We start from the raw sequence: 21366 nt of genomic DNA on the forward strand, positions 1-21366 counted from the left end.
GCGGGCACCTACAGCTTAGTAACCGGGTTCCAGCACCGTCAGCTGGTCCTCGGTCGTGCCATTGGCTCTTGCACACTGGGGCAACGCATCCGGGTTCCAGCACCGCCAGCTGGTTCTCGGCAGTGTTCTTGTCACAGGTACTCCCTCGTGCCAAGCCTGGTTTCAGCACCGTCAGCTGTTTCCGGGTTGTGTCAACTTCACTGAGACGCCTATGCTTGCCCCGTCGTGGGGCAGTCGAGTTAGCCAACTCCAGGGTGCCTCCAGTTTAGGAGCTTCCTATGTGGGCTGCGTGAACTGGTAGTCAAGGCTGGTTCTGTAGTGCCAGTAGGCCCAGCTCCCCCTGTAGGACTGTTGGGGTTCGGTAACTGCGGCTGCCTCGCGGCCTAGCTGTTCTCTCCTCTCCTGTGGGCCTTCGGGTCCACCACCTGGTTCCAGCACCGTCAGCTGGTTCCGGGCCGAGCCTTTGGCTTAGGTGCCTCCTCCTGGGTATCCGAGTTCCGCCAACGCCAGGCGGTCCTTGGTAGTGCTTTTAAGCGCGGGCACCTACAGCTTAGTAACCGGGTTCCAGCACCGTCAGCTGGTCCTCGGTCGTGCCATTGGCTCTTGCACACTGGGGCAACGCATCCGGGTTCCAGCACCGCCAGCTGGTTCTCGGCAGTGTTCTTGTCACAGGTACTCCCTCGTGCCAAGCCTGGTTTCAGCACCGTCAGCTGTTTCCGGGTTGTGTCAACTTCACTGAGACGCCTATGCTTGCCCCGTCGTGGGGCGGTCGAGTTAGCCAACTCCAGGGTGCCTCCAGTTTAGGAGCTTCCTATGTGGGCTGCGTGAACTGGTAGTCAAGGCTGGTTCTGTAGTGCCAGTAGGCCCAGCTCCCCCTGTAGGACTGTTGGGGTTCGGTAACTGCGGCTGCCTCGCGGCCTAGCTGTTCTCTCCTCTCCTGTGGGCCTTCGGGTCCACCACCTGGTTCCAGCACCGTCAGCTGGTTCCGGGCCGAGCCTTTGGCTTAGGTGCCTCCTCCTGGGTATCCGAGTTCCGCCAACGCCAGGCGGTCCTTGGTAGTGCTTTTAAGCGCGGGCACCTACAGCTTAGTAACCGGGTTCCAGCACCGTCAGCTGGTCCTCGGTCGTGCCATTGGCTCTTGCACACTGGGGCAACGCATCCGGGTTCCAGCACCGCCAGCTGGTTCTCGGCAGTGTTCTTGTCACAGGTACTCCCTCGTGCCAAGCCTGGTTTCAGCACCGTCAGCTGTTTCCGGGTTGTGTCAACTTCACTGAGACGCCTATGCTTGCCCCGTCGTGGGGCGGTCGAGTTAGCCAACTCCAGGGTGCCTCCAGTTTAGGAGCTTCCTATGTGGGCTGCGTGAACTGGTAGTCAAGGCTGGTTCTGTAGTGCCAGTAGGCCCAGCTCACCCTGTAGGACTGTTGGGGTTCGGTAACTGCGGCTGCCTCGCGGCCTAGCTGTTCTCTCCTCTCCTGTGGGCCTTCGGGTCCACCACCTGGTTCCAGCACCGTCAGCTGGTTCCGGGCCGAGCCTTTGGCTTAGGTGCCTCCTCCTGGGTATCCGAGTTCCGCCAACGCCAGGCGGTCCTTGGTAGTGCTTTTAAGCGCGGGCACCTACAGCTTAGTAACCGGGTTCCAGCACCGTCAGCTGGTCCTCGGTCGTGCCATTGGCTCTTGCACACTGGGGCAACGCATCCGGGTTCCAGCACCGCCAGCTGGTTCTCGGCAGTGTTCTTGTCACAGGTACTCCCTCGTGCCAAGCCTGGTTTCAGCACCGTCAGCTGTTTCCGGGTTGTGTCAACTTCACTGAGACGCCTATGCTTGCCCCGTCGTGGGGCGGTCGAGTTAGCCAACTCCAGGGTGCCTCCAGTTTAGGAGCTTCCTATGTGGGCTGCGTGAACTGGTAGTCAAGGCTGGTTCTGTAGTGCCAGTAGGCCCAGCTCCCCCTGTAGGACTGTTGGGGTTCGGTAACTGCGGCTGCCTCGCGGCCTAGCTGTTCTCTCCTCTCCTGTGGGCCTTGGGGTCCACCACCTGGTTCCAGCACCGTCAGCTGGTTCCGGGCCGAGCCTTTGGCTTAGGTGCCTCCTCCTGGGTATCCGAGTTCCGCCAACGCCAGGCGGTCCTTGGTAGTGCTTTTAAGCGCGGGCACCTACAGCTTAGTAACCGGGTTCCAGCACCGTCAGCTGGTCCTCGGTCGTGCCATTGGCTCTTGCACACTGGGGCAACGCATCCGGGTTCCAGCACCGCCAGCTGGTTCTCGGCAGTGTTCTTGTCACAGGTACTCCCTCGTGCCAAGCCTGGTTTCAGCACCGTCAGCTGTTTCCGGGTTGTGTCAACTTCACTGAGACGCCTATGCTTGCCCCGTCGTGGGGCGGTCGAGTTAGCCAACTCCAGGGTGCCTCCAGTTTAGGAGCTTCCTATGTGGGCTGCGTGAACTGGTAGTCAAGGCTGGTTCTGTAGTGCCAGTAGGCCCAGCTCCCCCTGTAGGACTGTTGGGGTTCGGTAACTGCGGCTGCCTCGCGGCCTAGCTGTTCTCTCCTCTCCTGTGGGCCTTCGGGTCCACCACCTGGTTCCAGCACCGTCAGCTGGTTCCGGGCCGAGCCTTTGGCTTAGGTGCCTCCTCCTGGGTATCCGAGTTCCGCCAACGCCAGGCGGTCCTTGGTAGTGCTTTTAAGCGCGGGCACCTACAGCTTAGTAACCGGGTTCCAGCACCGTCAGCTGGTCCTCGGTCGTGCCATTGGCTCTTGCACACTGGGGCAACGCATCCGGGTTCCAGCACCGCCAGCTGGTTCTCGGCAGTGTTCTTGTCACAGGTACTCCCTCGTGCCAAGCCTGGTTTCAGCACCGTCAGCTGTTTCCGGGTTGTGTCAACTTCACTGAGACGCCTATGCTTGCCCCGTCGTGGGGCGGTCGAGTTAGCCAACTCCAGGGTGCCTCCAGTTTAGGAGCTTCCTATGTGGGCTGCGTGAACTGGTAGTCAAGGCTGGTTCTGTAGTGCCAGTAGGCCCAGCTCCCCCTGTAGGACTGTTGGGGTTCGGTAACTGCGGCTGCCTCGCGGCCTAGCTGTTCTCTCCTCTCCTGTGGGCCTTCGGGTCCACCACCTGGTTCCAGCACCGTCAGCTGGTTCCGGGCCGAGCCTTTGGCTTAGGTGCCTCCTCCTGGGTATCCGAGTTCCGCCAACGCCAGGCGGTCCTTGGTAGTGCTTTTAAGCGCGGGCACCTACAGCTTAGTAACCGGGTTCCAGCACCGTCAGCTGGTCCTCGGTCGTGCCATTGGCTCTTGCACACTGGGGCAACGCATCCGGGTTCCAGCACCGCCAGCTGGTTCTCGGCAGTGTTCTTGTCACAGGTACTCCCTCGTGCCAAGCCTGGTTTCAGCACCGTCAGCTGTTTCCGGGTTGTGTCAACTTCACTGAGACGCCTATGCTTGCCCCGTCGTGGGGCGGTCGAGTTAGCCAACTCCAGGGTGCCTCCAGTTTAGGAGCTTCCTATGTGGGCTGCGTGAACTGGTAGTCAAGGCTGGTTCTGTAGTGCCAGTAGGCCCAGCTCCCCCTGTAGGACTGTTGGGGTTCGGTAACTGCGGCTGCCTCGCGGCCTAGCTGTTCTCTCCTCTCCTGTGGGCCTTGGGGTCCACCACCTGGTTCCAGCACCGTCAGCTGGTTCCGGGCCGAGCCTTTGGCTTAGGTGCCTCCTCCTGGGTATCCGAGTTCCGCCAACGCCAGGCGGTCCTTGGTAGTGCTTTTAAGCGCGGGCACCTACAGCTTAGCAACCGGGTTCCAGCACCGTCAGCTGGTCCTCGGTCGTGCCATTGGCTCTTGCACACTGGGGCAACGCATCCGGGTTCCAGCACCGCCAGCTGGTTCTCGGCAGTGTTCTTGTCACAGGTACTCCCTCGTGCCAAGCCTGGTTTCAGCACCGTCAGCTGTTTCCGGGTTGTGTCAACTTCACTGAGACGCCTATGCTTGCCCCGTCGTGGGGCGGTCGAGTTAGCCAACTCCAGGGTGCCTCCAGTTTAGGAGCTTCCTATGTGGGCTGCGTGAACTGGTAGTCAAGGCTGGTTCTGTAGTGCCAGTAGGCCCAGCTCCCCCTGTAGGACTGTTGGGGTTCGGTAACTGCGGCTGCCTCGCGGCCTAGCTGTTCTCTCCTCTCCTGTGGGCCTTCGGGTCCACCACCTGGTTCCAGCACCGTCAGCTGGTTCCGGGCCGAGCCTTTGGCTTAGGTGCCTCCTCCTGGGTATCCGAGTTCCGCCAACGCCAGGCGGTCCTTGGTAGTGCTTTTAAGCGCGGGCACCTACAGCTTAGTAACCGGGTTCCAGCACCGTCTGCTGGTCCTCGGTCGTGCCATTGGCTCTTGCACACTGGGGCAACGCATCCGGGTTCCAGCACCGCCAGCTGGTTCTCGGCAGTGTTCTTGTCACAGGTACTCCCTCGTGCCAAGCCTGGTTTCAGCACCGTCAGCTGTTTCCGGGTTGTGTCAACTTCACTGAGACGCCTATGCTTGCCCCGTCGTGGGGCGGTCGAGTTAGCCAACTCCAGGGTGCCTCCAGTTTAGGAGCTTCCTATGTGGGCTGCGTGAACTGGTAGTCAAGGCTGGTTCTGTAGTGCCAGTAGGCCCAGCTCCCCCTGTAGGACTGTTGGGGTTCGGTAACTGCGGCTGCCTCGCGGCCTAGCTGTTCTCTCCTCTCCTGTGGGCCTTCGGGTCCACCACCTGGTTCCAGCACCGTCAGCTGGTTCTCGGCAGTGTCTTTTGCTCTTGTACCTTCTGCTCCCCATCCTGGTTCCAGTACCGTCAGCTGGTTCCGGGCAGAGCCTTTGGCTTAGGTGCCTCCTTCTGGGTATCCAAGTTCCACCAATGTCAGGTGGTCCTTGGTAGTGCTTTCAGGCACGGGTACCTCCTGCTTAGTAACCGGGTTCCAGTAACGTCAGCTGGTCCTTGGTAGTTCCATTGGCTCTTGGACATTCGGCTACCCATCCGGGTTCCAGTACCGTCAGCTGGTTCTCGGCAGTGTCTTTTGCTCTTGTACCTTCTGCTCCCCATCCTGGTTCCAGTAACGTCATCTGGTTCCGGGCAGAGCCTTTGGCTTAGGTGCCTCCTTCTGGGTATCCGAGTTCCGCCAACGTCAGGCGGTCCTTGGTAGTGCTTTTTAGCACGGGTACCTCCTGCTTAGTAACCGGGTTCCAGTAACGTCAGCTGGTCCTCGGTAGTTCCATAGGCTCTTGAACCTTCGGGTAGCCATCCGAGTTCCAGTTCCATCAGCTGGTTCTTGGCATTTTCTCAGCCTTCTTGTACCTTCTGCTACATTTCCAAGTTGAAGACCCTAACGTCGACAACCCGGAAGACCACCCCGATGACGACCCGGAAGACCACCCCGATGACGACGACGACGACGACGACGGCGGAGACGACGACGGCTGAGACGACGACGGCGGAGATGACGACACTGGAGACGAAGACCCTGGAGACGACAACATGGAAGACCGAGAAGCAGAAGAACAAGAGGCTGCAGAACAAAGAGCAGAAGAACATTAAGCATAAGACTTAATATCAGAGCAAAAGATATTATCTAAATTATATGCAGAAGAAGACTAAGCAGTGTATGGGGGTGAGTCCGTTCCTCCTCGTGGTGCCCCTGGATAAAGCCTGATGCTGCAGGCCAAACTGAACGCGGACAAATGTAACTTTTGTGACTGGCAGAACGGAAGGTGTAATCTTCCAACTTTTATAGATAACAACTACGGGAATGCCTGTCACAAATGAGAATATGATGAAGAAGTAGAATAGGAAGAATAATAACAGTGGAATAAAAAGAATATGTAGAATAGGAAGAATAATAATAGTTGAAGAAAATGAATATGAAGAATGTAATAAAAAAAAAAAATAGGTAGAAGATGAAGAAGAAGATGAATAAGGTGAAGAAGTTGATGTCAAGGATGCTGATGATGATGAAGATGAAAGTGTGGGAAAAGAAAAAAAAAAAAAGAAAAAAAAGAAGGGGAAGGGCGTGGAATAGTGAAACATCAATATCTGACAAAATAAAAAAAATTTACATACTCAATATCTTTTTCAATCCGAACGTCTTTAAAAAAAAAAAAAAAACATGCTATTCTATTTGATTGGACTAATCCTCATTGCCTTTAATGTCTCCGCCACCTCCCCCATACATCCTACATTATTCTTAGTTGTTTTCCTTCAGGTAGAATGAACCTACAAGGAAAGAAAGGGTTTATTTTAATTCCGATATTTTGGTCCCATTGACTTGCATTGGGATCGGGTATCGGTATCGGCGATATCCGATATTTTTTGAATATCGGCCGATCCAAACCGATACCGATACTTTCCGATATCGGAAGGTATCGCTCAACACTACTAAAGACGCTTTTTATTCCAAAAAATATTTTTTGCGTTACCACATTTTGAGAGCTACAATTTTCCATATTTTGGTCCACAGAGTCATGTCACACGCCCTCTGTAGTCCCATTGGCGGCGTCTGGATCTTGATTTTTCTCTTGTGAAATTTCTCATCATGCATATCAAAAACGCAAACGCGGTAAAAAATGCATGTAAACGCATAAAAACGTGGCTTTTTTTACCGCATACGAAAATGCATGCGTCTAAAAAACGCAGCGTTTGTACGCGTTTACATGCATTTTTTTTACCACCTCCGGATGCGTTTTAAAGGCTGCGTTTTTAAACGCAAATGTGAAACTAGCCTTAGTGCCAATTTAAATCTCCCTTTTTTGGGGGGGAGACTGCAACAAAACTCAGGCCCAGTGTATTATACTACACAATGTAAGTGGCAGAACGTGGCTGGAAGATATTCAAAAAATACAAGGGCTGTAGTACAATTTCAATCTCCCTACAATGATCTCAGGACAAGTATGGCAGCAATAAAAAGGACTGCTGCACACAAAAGTGTGGACAAATAAACAAGAGAACTGTGAAGAAAGGAGCAACAGAATTTTTGCTTTTAAAAAAGCAGTTGGCTTGCACAGCGGCGTACAAACAGCAATGAAGCTATCAGGGAGCCTTTTAGGGCAGCCTAATAAGCTACAGAGCTGATGCACAAAAAAATAAACTCCACTGTCCCTGCAAAGAAAAGTTGGTGTTGGACAGTGGAAATCGCTACAGCACAAGCAGTTTCGGGGTTAATCTTCCCTCCCTAACTATATTTTTTCTTCTGATGAAGCTACAGCAACCTCTCCCTATGCTAAGATCGGCAGAAGTAAGATGGCGGTCGGCGTGCACGCCCATTTATAGCCCCTGTGACGCCGCAGAAAGCAAGCCAATCACTGTAATGCTCTTCTCTAAGATGGTGGGGACCGAGACCTATGTCATCACGCTGCCCGCACTCTGCGTCCTCCTTCATTGGATGAGAAATGGTGCTGAAAGTGTCATACGAAATGCAACTTTGGTGCGTAGATTGCCGACCTCATGGCCGATCCCACTCTAGGATCGGGTCGGGTTTCACGAAACCCGACTTTGCCGAAAGTCAGCGACTTTTGAATTTGTCCGATCCATTTTGCTCAGCCCTACTAGTGAATACAAATTTCAAAAAACTGACCATCACATCCAAACATAGATCAAGTGTGAACAGGTGCTGAACCTAGAGTCACCAACTCGTACACAGTCAAATAAATAAGGCAGCAAAAAGTTGAACTGCATTACTGCACTAGAAATATGAAAAAATGAGAGCGTCCAGCGCATAAATTGGCCAATTCATGTGTACCTGGTAGTCACATTAGGGCATCTCTCGTATACCAGGTCCTACACTTTCCTTTCCTCGCTGAGAATAAACGTCCTCATCTGAATGGGTACCTGTGAAACCTCTTCTTAGACTAAATTTCTCTCTCTCTGTGGAGGGGTAATGGACCTGCTGTGATTAAAACACCTGTGCCTAGGAGACGGAGTGCTCGGTCAGAAGGCTAGTGAATAGAAATTTTAAAAAACTGACTGTCACATCCAAACAGAGATCAAGTGTGAACAGGTGCTGAACCTAGATTCACCAACTCGTACACAGTCATATAAATAAGGCAGCACATTGTAGCGCTAACACATGCAAACATGAAACATGAAAGTTGAACTGCATTACTGCACTAGAAATTTGAAAAAATTAGAGCGTCCAGTGCATAAATTGGCCAATTCATGTGTACCTGGTAGCCACATTAGGGCATCTCTCGTATACCAGGTCCTACACTTTCCTTTCTTCACTGAGAATAAACGTCCTCATCTGAATGGGTACCTGTGAAACCTCTTCTTAGACTAATTTTCTCTCTCTCTGTGGAGGGGTAATGGACATGCTGCGATTAAAACACCTCTGGCTATGAGGCGGATTGCTCGGTCAGAAGGCTAGTGAATACAAATTTCGAAAAACTGACCATCACATCCAAACATAGATCAAGTGTGAACATGTGCTGAACCTAGAGCCACCAACTCATACACAGTCAAATAAATAAGGCAGCACACTGTAGCGCTAAAACATGCAAACATGAAACATGAAATTTCTTTGAAATTTGTAGGTGGCACCTTGGAGTCTCTCATGGACTTTTATCAGTTTCTAAATACCACCTGGCCAGGCATCTCTCTGACCATCTCTCATGACCTCAACAGAATTAACTTCCTGGACACTATAGTGATTAAGGATAGCAAGGGTGTCTTGTCTACCGATCTGCATGTTAAAAACACGGACCGGAATAGCTTATTACTAGGGTTGAGCGGAACGGATCAGTAATTTTCATAAATCACTGACTTTTGGCAAAGTCGGGTTTCATGAAACCCGAACCGATTCCTGTGTGGGGTCGGCCACGCGGTACGCGACTTTCGCGACAAAGTCGCGTTTCAATGACGCGAAAAGCACCATTTCTCAGCCAATGAAGGTGGATGCAGAGTGTGGGCAGCGTGATGACATAGGTCTCAGTCTCCAGCATCTTAGAGAAGGGCATTGCTTTGCGTTCTGCGGCGTCACAGGGGCTATAAAGGGGCGTTCCCGCCGACCGCCATTTTACTGCTGCCGATCTGAGTATAGGGAGACGTTGCTGCCGCTTCGTCAGAATCAGGGATAGCGTTAGGCAGGGTACATTAACCCCCAAACCGCTTGTGCTGTAGCGATTTCCACTGTCCAACACCACCTTTTGTTTGCAGGGACATTGGCGGTTACATTTTTTTTTTCCTCAGCGCTGTAGCTCATTGGGCTGCCCTAGAAGGCTCCCTGATAGCTGCATTGCTGTTTGTACGCCGCTGTGCAAACCAACTGCTTTTTTCAAAGCACAAATCCTGTTGCTCCTTCCTTTCTGCACAGCTATCTTGTTTGTTTGTCCACACTTTTGACTTTTTTTGTGCAGCAGTCCACTCCTTGTTATTGCTGCCTGCCATACCTTGCTGAGATTACTGCAGGGAGATAGTGATTGTAGGACAGTCCCTTTTTTTTTTTCGTTGTCTCTTCAAGCCACTTTCTGCCACAGAAAATATACTCTAATACAGTGGCCCAGATTTATTCACTAGTCTCCCTGAAGAAAAAAAAAAAAGGGTGCAGATTAAAATTGGCAAATCTGCATCAGTGGCAGTCCTGTGTGTGGCATCTGTGTCTCATTTTCTGGCACATAAAACATACAGTCTAACAGTGGGCCTGATTTCTTGCCAATTCTCCCATAAATTAAAAAAAATAGTGGGAGATTAAGATTGGCAATTATGCCTCAGTGCCAGTCGTGTGTGTGGCATCTGTCTTTTATTTTGTGCCACAGAAAACCTAGTGTGTAACACTGGGCCTGATTTCTTGACAATTCTCCCACAATAAAGTTACAAAAAAGTGGGAGATTAAGATTGGCATTTCTGCCTCAGTGCTAGTCGTGTGTGTGGCATCTGTCTTTAATTTTGTGCCACAGAAAACCTAGTGTGTAATACTGGGTCTGATTTTTTTATAATTCTCCCTGGAAAACAAAAAAATAGTGGGAGATTAAGATAGGCATTTCTGCCTCAGTGCCAGTCCTGTGTGTGGCATCTGTCTCTCATTTTGTGCCACAGAAAACATACAGTCTAACAGTGGGCCTGATTTCTTGCCAATTCTCCCATAAATACAAAAAAATAGTGGGAGATTAAGATTGGCAATTCTGCCTCAGTGCCAGCCCTGTGTGTGGCATCTGTCTCTCATTTTGTGCCACAGAAAACATATAGTCTAACAGTGGGCCTGATTTCTTGCCAATTCTCCAATAAATAAAAAAAAATAGTGTGAGATTAAGATTGGCAATTCTGCCTCAGTGCCAGTCGTGTGTGTGGCATCTGACTTTCATTTTATGCCACAGAACATATACTGTATAAGAGTGGGCCACATTTCTTCAATATTCTCCCAGAAAAAATAAAAAGGGGGAGATTTTATTGGTAGTTTCTGCATCTGCGTCAGTCCTGTTAGTGGCATATCTGTCTGCCACAGAAGCTGTGTACTGTTATACATTGAGCCGGATTTTCCCTGCAGTCTCACCCACCTATAAAGGGATAGATAAATCCAACAGAAGTTTGAGTTCACCTTGTAACTGGTTTTACAGTAACAAATACCGTTAGTTTGGTTACATTTTTCAAACAATGAGGAACTCTGGTGGAAGAGGTCGTGGCCGTGGGCGGTCATTGCCAGCTGGTAACGATGGTAGTGGTGGGGGAGCATCAGGTGGTCGTGGGAAAAGCAATATAGCACCTAAGTCTCGAGTTGTTAAGCCAGGTTCGTCGTCTGGCTACACAAGGCCTCGAACACTCCCTTTTCTGGGAGTAGGAAAACCGCTTTTAAAGCCAGAGCAGCAAGAACAAGTTTTGGCTTTCCTTGCTGACTCAGCCTCTAGCTCTTTCGCCTCCTCTTCTGAAACTGCTAAATGTAAAAGCAGCGCGTCGTTAGTGGATGTTCACGGTCAGGGACAAGTCGCTTCCTTGTCTTCTTCACCAAGAACAACAGAGAAGGATGCGTCAGGCGACACAACGGGTTACTCCATGGAGCTCTTTACACATACCGTTCCTGGGTTAGAAAGTGAAAAAGTTAACAGGCCATGCCCATTACAAGTTGAATCGGACATGGAGTGCACGGATGCACAGCCACAGCCAGATTACTATGCTGTTCCTTTGATTCAGACCAGAACATTGCCCTCGCAGTGTACTGATCCAGAATCAGAACCATGATGAGACTATGGTGCCCCGTCACGACCGTTATACCACCGGCTTACACGGTGACACAGATGAAGTTGCACACAAGATAGAAGAGGAGGTCATAGATGACCCAGTTGTTGACCCCGATTGGCAGCCATTGGTGGAACAGGGTGCAGGCGGCAGTAGCTCTGAAGCGGAAGAGGAGGAGCCGCAGCAGGCATCAACCTCGCAACAGGTTCCATCTGCCAGGCCCGTATCTGGCCAAAAACGCGTGGCAAAACCAAAACCAGTTGTAGGACAGCGTGGCCATCCGGTTAAAGAAGCTCAGTCTACAATGCCTGAAAAGGTATCCGATAGTAGAAAGAGTGCAGTCTGGCATTTTTTTTAAACAACATCCAAATGATCAGCGCAAAGTCATCTGTCAAAAATGTTCAACTACCTTAAGCAGAGGTCAGAATCTTAAAAGTCTCAATACAAGTTGCATGCCTAGACATTTAACCACCATGCATTTGCAAGCCTGGACTAACTACCAAACGTCCCTTAAGGTTGCAGCACCCTCGGCCAATGAAGCTAGTCAGCAACGCTACATCCCTTCCCTCACTGTAAGCCCACCATTTCCCGCACCAGCTGCAGTAAATGTGCAGGTTTCGTCGCCACGCCAAAGCAGTCAGGGAATCACCAGGTTCGTGGTAGGAAACACTGCATGTAGGGCACCAGCAAGAATACCATCTCCAACCCTCTCTCAGTCTGCCATGTCCACCGGCACCCCCGCTCGTTCCACCATCTGCAGCTCTCCAGTCCAGCTCACCCTACATGAGACTCTCGTTAGGAAAAGGAAGTACTCATCCTCGCATCTGCATACACAGGGTTTGAACGCCCACATTGCTAGACTAATCTCGTTAGAGATGATGCCCTACCGGTTAGTTGAAAGCGAAGCTTTTAAAGCCCTGATGGACTACGCTGTACCATGCTAGAGCTACCCAGTCGACACTTCTTTTCGAGAAAAGCCATCCCAGCCCTCCACCAGTATGTACAAGACCGCATTGTCCATGCCCTCAGGCAATCTGTGAGTACAAAGGTGCACCTGACAACAGATGCATGGACCAGTAGGCATGGCCAGGGACATTACGTGTCCATCACGGCACACCGGGTTAATGTGATGGATGCAGGGTCCACAGGGGACAGCAATATTGGGACAGTTCTGCCTACCCCACGGTCTAGGAAACAGTTGGCTGTAGGCGTTCGCCCCCCTCCTCCTCGTCCTCCTGCAGAAGCAAGAGCTCGTCCACAGACCGCAGTCACACGACCACTCCATTCGCAGCTGCCACTGTTGCACACGAGGTGTCACATTATGGGACAGCTAGTGGCAAGCGTCAGCAGGCTGTATTGGAAATGAAGTGTTTGGGCGACAACAGACACACTGCGGAAGTTCTGTCCGAGTTCTTGCAGCAAGAAACTCAGTCATGGCTGGGCAGTGTACATCTTGAGGCAGGCAAGGTAGTGAGTGATAACGCAAGGAATTTTATGGCTGCCATAGCCCTTTCACAAGTGAAACACATTCCTTGCCTGGCTCACACCTTAAACCTGGTGGTGCAGTGCTTCCTGAAAAGTTATCCGGGGTTACCCGACCTGCTCCTCAAAGTGCGCAGACTTTGCTCGCATATATGCCATTCACCCTTACACTCCAGCTGTATGCAGAACCATCAGCGGTCTTTGAACCTTCCCCAGCATCGCCTAATCATCGACGTTGCAACATGGTGGAACTCCACACTGCACATGCTTCAGAGACTGTGCGAACAGAGGCGTGCTGTATTTGTGGGAGGATACACATATACGGGCAGGCAGTTGGATGGCAGACATGGAGTTGTCAGGTGTGCAGTGGTCGAAGCTCCAAGACCTGTGTCAAGTCCTTCAGTGTTTTGAGGAATGCACACAGCCGGTTAGTGCAGACAGCGCCATAATAAGCATGAGCATCCCCCTAATGCGTCTGCTGATGCAAAGTTTGACGCACATAAAGGAGCAGGCGTCTGCAGCAGAGGAAGAGGGAAGCCTTGATGACAGTCAGCCATTGTCTGGTCAGGGCAGTCTACAGGATGAGGTAGCGGGCGAAGAGGAGGAGGATGAGGAGGATGATGGGGATGAGTATTTTTTGAATGAGGAAGCTTCTCCAGGGCCAATAGAAACTGATGGCATTGCAAGGCATGGTTCAGGTTTTTTGAGGGAGACAAGTGACGTAGATTTGCCTGAAACTGCCCTTCAACCCAGCACAAGCGCAGATTTGACAACTGGAACTTTGGCCCACATGGCGGATTATGCCTTCTGTATCCTCAAAAGGGACCCACGCATTATTAAAATGATGACCGATGACGATTACTGGTTGGCCTGCCTCCTTGATCCTCGCTATAGAGGCAAATTGCAAAATATCATGCCACATGAAAACCTCGAAAAAATATTAGCAACCAAACAAGCAACTCTTGTAGACCATTTGATTCAGGCATTCCCAGCACACAGCGCCGGTGATGGTTCTCACACGAGCTGCAGGGGGCAACAGGGCAGAGGTGTTAGAGGTGCACAAATCAGAAGTGGCAGACAGAGGGGTTTTCTGACCAGGTTGTGGAGTGATTTCGCAATGACCGCAGACAGGACAGGTACTGCAGCATCAATTCAAAGTGACAGGAGACAACATTTGTCCAGTATGGTTACTAACTATTTTTCATCCCTTATCGATGTTCTCCCTCAACCGTCATTCCCATTTGATTACTGGGCATCCAAAATAGACACCTGGCCTGAATTGGCAGAATATGCATTGCAGGAGCCTGCTTGCCCAGCAGCTAGTGTGCTATCAGAAAGAGTATTCAGTGCTGCTGGTTCAATATTGACCAAAAAAAGGACTCGTCTGGCTACCCAAAATGTTGATGATCTAACCTTCATTAAAATGAACCACTCATGGATTTCTAATTATTTTGCCCCACCTTTCCCGGCTGACACCTAGCTTTCCTATAAAAAGGTCTTGCTTGTGGACTGGTCTTACTGACTGATCCAATCTCTTAATTTGCAGCAGCTGTTTGTCCAGCATATGACATGTTTACACCTCCCTAAATGGGCTAACTCCCCCCACGGGGCCATGGTCTCGCCACTTGGTGCAAGCACCCGTGAGAGTGCCGTTTGTCTGAAGAGGTGGGTGTGCCCGCTTTTGGTCGACGGCACTGCCACTGGGTCCCTCATAGTACAATAAAGTGTCTCTGGCGGTGGTGGAGCGCACCCAACATCAGACACACCATTGTAACATGAGGAGCCCTGGGCCTGTACCGCCGGCCACAAGAGAGTTCCCCCCCAGCTCAAACAATGCTCTACCACTTGCAAAATTATCTCTCACAGCTCCAACAATGTTTAGTCTATGCGCTGACATCCTTCAATGCCTGGCACTGACAATACCAATTTGTTGACATGTATGATGCTAGTTAAAATAGTCAGGGTCAGTGTCCTATATTGACACCAGTAAATACTTAGCACCAAATTACTATGTCTGAAACTCAGCAGAGGAGCCCACCCCTGTACCTAAGTATGCCACCTTTTTTTTTGTTTTGTTGTTTTGCGAGAAATTAACATCTATTTATTTTTTGGGAGTACAAACTGTGTCAAACGCTCCTTCCAATCTTCCTCCGCTGACCACACCAATGCTGCCTGTGTACCCCTGCCACATAATCGAAGGTGCTTTGAGCCTATTTTTTTTTTATTTTAGGCCTACTAAGTGTGTCTGCGGTCCCTCCTTCCATTTGTCCTCCGCTGAGCACATCAATGCCGACCGTGTACCCATGTAACTTTTTTTCAACCTGCAGTGAGCCTACTTTGTGGTGTAAGGCCTACTAGCAGTGTCTGTCTGCGCCACTTAATACAGCTGTCCTCCTCTTAAAAAAAAAAAAGGCTGGTTTTCAGCTTGTCAGAATTATAAAACTGCATTGGGGCCACAAGTTTCATTGTGATCAACAAACTGAGTCTCCCGCTCCAAGGTGTTCTCTCTGTTGCCTCTCCCTCACTTCTATCTAGAAGCTCTTGTTAAGTAGTTGTGGAAACAACACTGCATTAGGCCTTCAAGTTGGGTCTGGGTTGTAGAGACAGTATCTGCCGCTCCAAGGTGTTCTCCAGGTTGCCTCTCCCTAGCTTCTATCTTCAAGCTCTCGTTAAGTAGTTGTTGAAACAACACTGCATTAGGCCTACAAGTTGGGTCTGGGTTGTATAGACGGTGTCTGCAAGTCCAAGGTGTTCTCCAGGTTGCCTCTCCCTAGCTTCTATCTTCAAGCTCTCGTTAAGTAGTTGTTGAAACAACACTGCATTAGGCCTACAAGTTGGGTCTGGGTTGTAGAGACAGTGTCTGCCGCTCCAAAGTGTTCTCCAGGTTGCCTCTCCCTAGCTTCTATCTTCAAGCTCTCGTTAAGTAGTTGTTGAAACAATACTGCATTAGGCCTACAAGTTGGGTCTGGGTTGGTGAGACAGTGTCTGCTGCTCCAAGGTGTTCTCCTGGTTGCCTTTCCTGAGCTTCTATCATCAAGCTCTCGTTAAGTAGTTGTTGAAACAACACTGCATTAGGCATACAAGTTGGGTCTGGGTTCTACAAACGGTGTTTTCCGCTCCAAGGTGTTCTCCATGTTGCCTTTCCCTAGCTTCTATCTTCAGGCTTTCGTTAAATTGTTTTTAACATAACACTGCATTTGGCCTACATGTATTGTTGGCCCGACTAACGGTGTCTGCCGCTCCTTGATGTTCTCCTACACTGAACAAACCAGTGCCGCCTGTTTACTTCTGTTACCAATTTTGAACTGCATTTAGCCTACTTACTGATTTGGGCCTACTCACTGTGTCAGCCTCTCATTACAGTTGTACTCCACTGAACAAAGCAATGCCCCCTGATTAGTCCTGTTACCAATTTTGAACTGCATTTAGCCCACTTTATTCCTTGGGCCTATATCTGTGTTTCCTCCTCATCCTGCCCATTGCCCAGCCAGTGATAGATGGGTCTACATTCCCCGTGCACGCTACACAGCAAGATTGTGACCATGTTGAAAGTCAGGTTCCCCTTCCCGCATACCATACCACCTTACACGGGGACAAAGAGGAAGGTGCAGATGAAAGTGCAGGTTCCTTCATCAGGTGGAGGGGGGGGAAACTCGTTGGCGACGTCACTGGCACAGGGCCCCTCATAGTACGCAAAAGTGTCGCTGCCGGTGGGAGGCGCCCCCACCATGCAAACACACCGCCGTACTTTGAGGGGCCCTGTGCCAGTGCCAATGCCAACGAGTGGGCCCCCCCTGCTTGCTTAGGATCACAGCACTTGCAAAGTTTAAATATTTACCTCTCCCTGCTCCACTGCCGTGACATGGTCCAGATTTCCTGGGCCCACTAAATACTTGAACCAGCCCTACCCCTCACAACTTTAGCCAAATGACCCCGAATTTCCAATGCCTCTATTATTATAAGGTAAATTAAGATTGACAAGCTTCAGTAACAAGAATGGATGTTTTTGCCATTAAAATGGGCACTGTACATGTTTTCCTGGCTTCCACTCACTGCCGACTATGCTTCCCCATTGACTTGCATTGGGTTTCGTGTTTCGGTCGATCCCCGACTTTTCGCGATAATCGGCCGATTTCACTCGACTCGACTTTTGAGATAGTTGGGTTTCGCGAAACCCGACTCGACGCAAAAAAACTAAAAGTCGCTCAACCCTACTTATTACATTTCGACAGTCTCCACCTCCTCTCGGTGAAACAATTGATACCAAAGTCACAAATACAAAGGGTGACTCGTGTAGTCTTCGACGATTCCATGCGCAATCAATGCGTGACGGAAATGAAATCAAAGTTCTCCGCAAGAGGTTATCCCGACTCCATCCTTCAAGGGACAGAACATAGAAGATATCAGACTAGATCCACCAAAACAAATGCTCGCATTCCCTTTGTCCACTCATTTCATCCATTTACATATATTCTACATAAGAACATTCATCGTCACTGGCATCTCCTCACCACAGCCCACCCTGATATCCCAGAGTTCCGCGAACCATTCCTCCCATGCTTTAGGAGAGCCCATAACCTAAGAGATTCATTGGTTCAGGCCAATATCGGAACTCAAAGGCGATTACCACAACAATGGTTCCTACATCAACCCCGCTGTGGCAATTTTCCATGCCTACACTGAACACAATGTAGTAATGTCCAGAAGGGGAACACTTTTTCACATCCCCAGTCAGGTAAAAAAAATTTACATCAAGGACTATTTTACATGTGAGTCTGCCTTTGTGGTCTATCTGATAAAATGCCCCTGTGGGATGTTGTATATTGGGGAGACAACGATCCGTGACCGCATTTCTAAACACAAGTCAACCATCAGATGTAAAAATATGCTTCTACCTATCCCCCATCATTTCATTATTAAAGGTCACAACATTTCTCAACTAAAATATCAAGTTATCGAACAGATTCAGGCCCCGAGATAGGGGAGCAACAGAATTGCCATACTCAAACGCCGTCAGGCTTTTTGGATCCACTCATTGGACACTCTGAGCCCCAAGGGATTGAACAGGGAGTACGATTTATTGTCGTTTATGTGATCTATAGTTGTGTAGGAGACATGGATCTCTATATACATAATTACGATCAGGGATAACCAGCACGTATCCAATTTTAAAAAAAATCCTTTTTATGTTGATATCTTGGCTCCTAGAATATGTATATGGCTATGTCATCCTTAGTTTTCTAATCACTGATGGGTTACTTGTAAATACTTATATGTCTCTTTTATTCCTCTAGAGCCATCTATACTGAGGATCTGTCAGGGTTACACACACATATCCAGTGGATCGGGCACTCATAGATTCACTCCACCCACTGCCAGCTATTTCTCCCCTGTTCTCACTTTGGATCACACTCAACAGACCTAAGCTATTCAGACTTCATTTTCCCCTCCCCCGGCATCCCGTCACCACTATCACAGGAGCACCACCTCCTGTGACCTCACTGGAATGCTCCACGCCCATTCTCAGGAACGCAGGATGCAATTCTGGTAACGTCACTTCCGGTCTAGCGCTATAGGATTATTGCACTATTTAACAGGTGAATGCACGCCATAGGACTCACTTTCCTCTCTCCCAGGACTAGCAGTGGACACCGCGTCATGCCCGAGAAACACGGCGCCTAAGATAATAGACTTCTGGACCCTCACCCACGTCCACCTGATTCTCTTATATATGGACATATTCATTGGTAACTTCCGGATTTGATCTTGCAGCATCGGTAAGATACTACACCCCCCTTATACGACCAGATGGTCATACTTTCCATGTAACCACCACAGGTAATCACTACTAGATGCGCACCACTCACCACCACCACCGACCTCCACTTAGCATCATCCTTATATGTATATTCATATATTTATATATTTATTATACCAACAGAGGAGGTGGTCTCTGCTAGACTCTGTACCAAGCGGCAGCACATGTTGCTCCTATAAACTGCAGTACGGTATGCTAATTTCTTTTTACACAAATGTACGATATATATATGATTACAGAATATTTGAGGGTTCCTCATAACGTTTTATGACCTTTCTCCATATAAACATGGGACCGCATAAACATATATGTATATACTTTTATTGTCTTTTTTGTCTCTTTTGGTTCTCCCCCTCCCCCTCATTTTTCAGATGTTATATTATTGAATAGTGTTGATCTGTATACTATAACGGCTCATGGACTGAGTCAAGTAACGTTTTCTGCATGTCTGAATTATTGTTCTTTTGATTATTGTAGCAACTGTGGAAGGTCTTTCAGACCGAAACATTTTTGGTACTACAATAAATATGCGGAGTTGTTTACACTTAAGTTGAGTGCCAGGTTCTTTGTATTTATTGTATTGTATTGTATTTATTGTATTTATTAATCAACTCTCATTATTTGTCAAATTTGCAAAAAAATCAGTAGAGACAAAAATTGCAATCATTTGACAATTACATGCATTAACCAGCACAATCAACATGCCTTCGTCTGGGAATCTCACTGCGCTTAGATGCGGACCAGTGGGTCTCGCCAACCAGTAGCCATCTCATCAACCATATCTGCTGCTTCTTCTTCCTCCATCACCATGCCAGGTGTTCTCACACAGGTCTCCTGGAGAGCTGTGCAGTCTGTGAAGAAAGCTGTATTAGCAATGGCAGGTGGATAACCTGTCAAACATACTGTATATATTAGTACTAGCTGAAGAGCCCGGCGTTGCCTGGGCATAGTAAATATCTGTGGTTAGTTATAGCACCTCACTTCTCTTATTTTCCCATCATGCCTCTCATTTTCCCAATCACATCTTTCATTTTCCCCCTCACATCTCTCATTTTCTCCCTCACACATTTCATTTTCTCCCTCACTCCTCTCATTCCCCCCTAACACTTGTCATTTCAACCTCACATCTGTCATTTTCTGATCACTCCACTATTTTTCCTCACTCCTCTCATTTTGCACTCACACCTTTTCATTTTCACCTCACACCTCTCATTTTCACCTCATCACCTCAGTATATACATGTTTGTCATCTCCCTTATATATAGTATACATCTGTATGTCATCTCCTGTATATAGTACATACCTGTATGTCATCTCCCCTGTATATAGTATTTACCTGCTGTGTGTCATCTCCCCTATATATAGTATATACCTGAATGTCATCTCCTTCTATATATAGTATATACCTGTATGTCATCTCCTCCTGTATATAGTATATACCTGTGTGTCATCTCCCCTGTATATAGTATATATCTGTGTGTCATCTCCTCCTGTATATAGTATATACCTGCATGTCATCTTCTATATATAGCATATATCTGTATATAGTATATACCTGTGTGTCATCTCCCCTGTATATAGTATATATCTGTGTGTCATCTCCTCCTGTATATAGTATATACCTGCATGTCATCTTCTATATATAGCATATACCTGTATGTCATCTCCTCCTGTATATAGTATATACCTGTATGTCATCTCCTCCTCTATATATATGTACCTGTATGTCATCTCCTCCTCTATATAGTATATACCTGTGTGTCATCTCTCCTGTATATAGTATATATCTGTGTGTCATCTCCCCTGTTTATAGTATATACCTGTGTGTCATCTCCTCCTGTATTAGACCTCGTTCACACGTTATTTGCTCAGTATTTTTACCTCAGTATTTGTAAGCTAAATTGGCAGCCTGATATATCACCAGCCAACAGGAAGCCCTCCCCCTGGCAGTATATATTAGCTCACACATACACATAATAGACAGGTCATATGACTGACAGCTGCCGTATTTCCTATATGGTACATTTGTTGTAGTTTGTCTGCTTATTAATCAGATTTTTATTTTTGAAGGATAATACCAGACTTGTGTGTGTTTTAGGGCGAGTTTCATTTGTCAAGTTGTGTGTGTTGAGTTGCATGTGACGACATGCATGCAGTGACTTTTGTGAGATGAGTTTTGTGTGGCAACTTGCGTCTATCAACTTTCTGTGTGTCGAGTTGCATGTGACAGGTTAGTGTAGCAAGTTGTGCGCAGCAAGTTTTGCGCATGGCGAGTTTTGCGTGTGGTGAGTTTTATGTGTGGTGCCTTTTGAGTATGTGCAAGTTTTGTGTGAGGCAACTTTTGCATGTGTTGCAACTTTTGTGCATGTGGCAATTTTTCCACGTGTGCAAGTTTTGTGTGTGGCGAGTTTTCCATGAGGTGAGTTTTGCACTTGTGGTGAGTTTTGCAATTGCCTAGTTTTTGCATGTGGCGAGTTTTGAGTGGCGACTTTTGTGTTTCGACTTTTATGTGGCGAGGTTGGTGTATTTGTGGTGAAATGTGTGCTGAGGGTAATATGTGTTCAAGCATGTGGTAGTGTGTGGCGCATTTTGTGTGTGTTCATATCCCCGTGTGTGGTGAGTATCCCATGTCGGGGCCCCACTTTAGCAACTGTACGGTATATACTCTTTGGCGCCATCGCTCTCATTCTTTAAGTCCCCCTTGTTCACATCTGGCAGCTGTCAATTTGCCTCCTACACTTTTCCTTTCATTTTTTCCCATTATGTAGATAGGGGCAAAATTGTTTGGTGAATTGGAAAGCGCAGAGTTAAAATTTCACCTCACAACATAGCCTATGACGCCCTCAGGGTCCAGACGTGTGACTGTACAAAATTTTGTGGCTGTAGCTGCGACGCCTCCAACACTTTTCCTTTCACT

This window comes from Ranitomeya imitator, chromosome 1 (genome assembly GCF_032444005.1).
Source record: "Ranitomeya imitator isolate aRanImi1 chromosome 1, aRanImi1.pri, whole genome shotgun sequence".
NCBI lineage: Eukaryota > Metazoa > Chordata > Amphibia > Anura > Dendrobatidae > Ranitomeya > Ranitomeya imitator.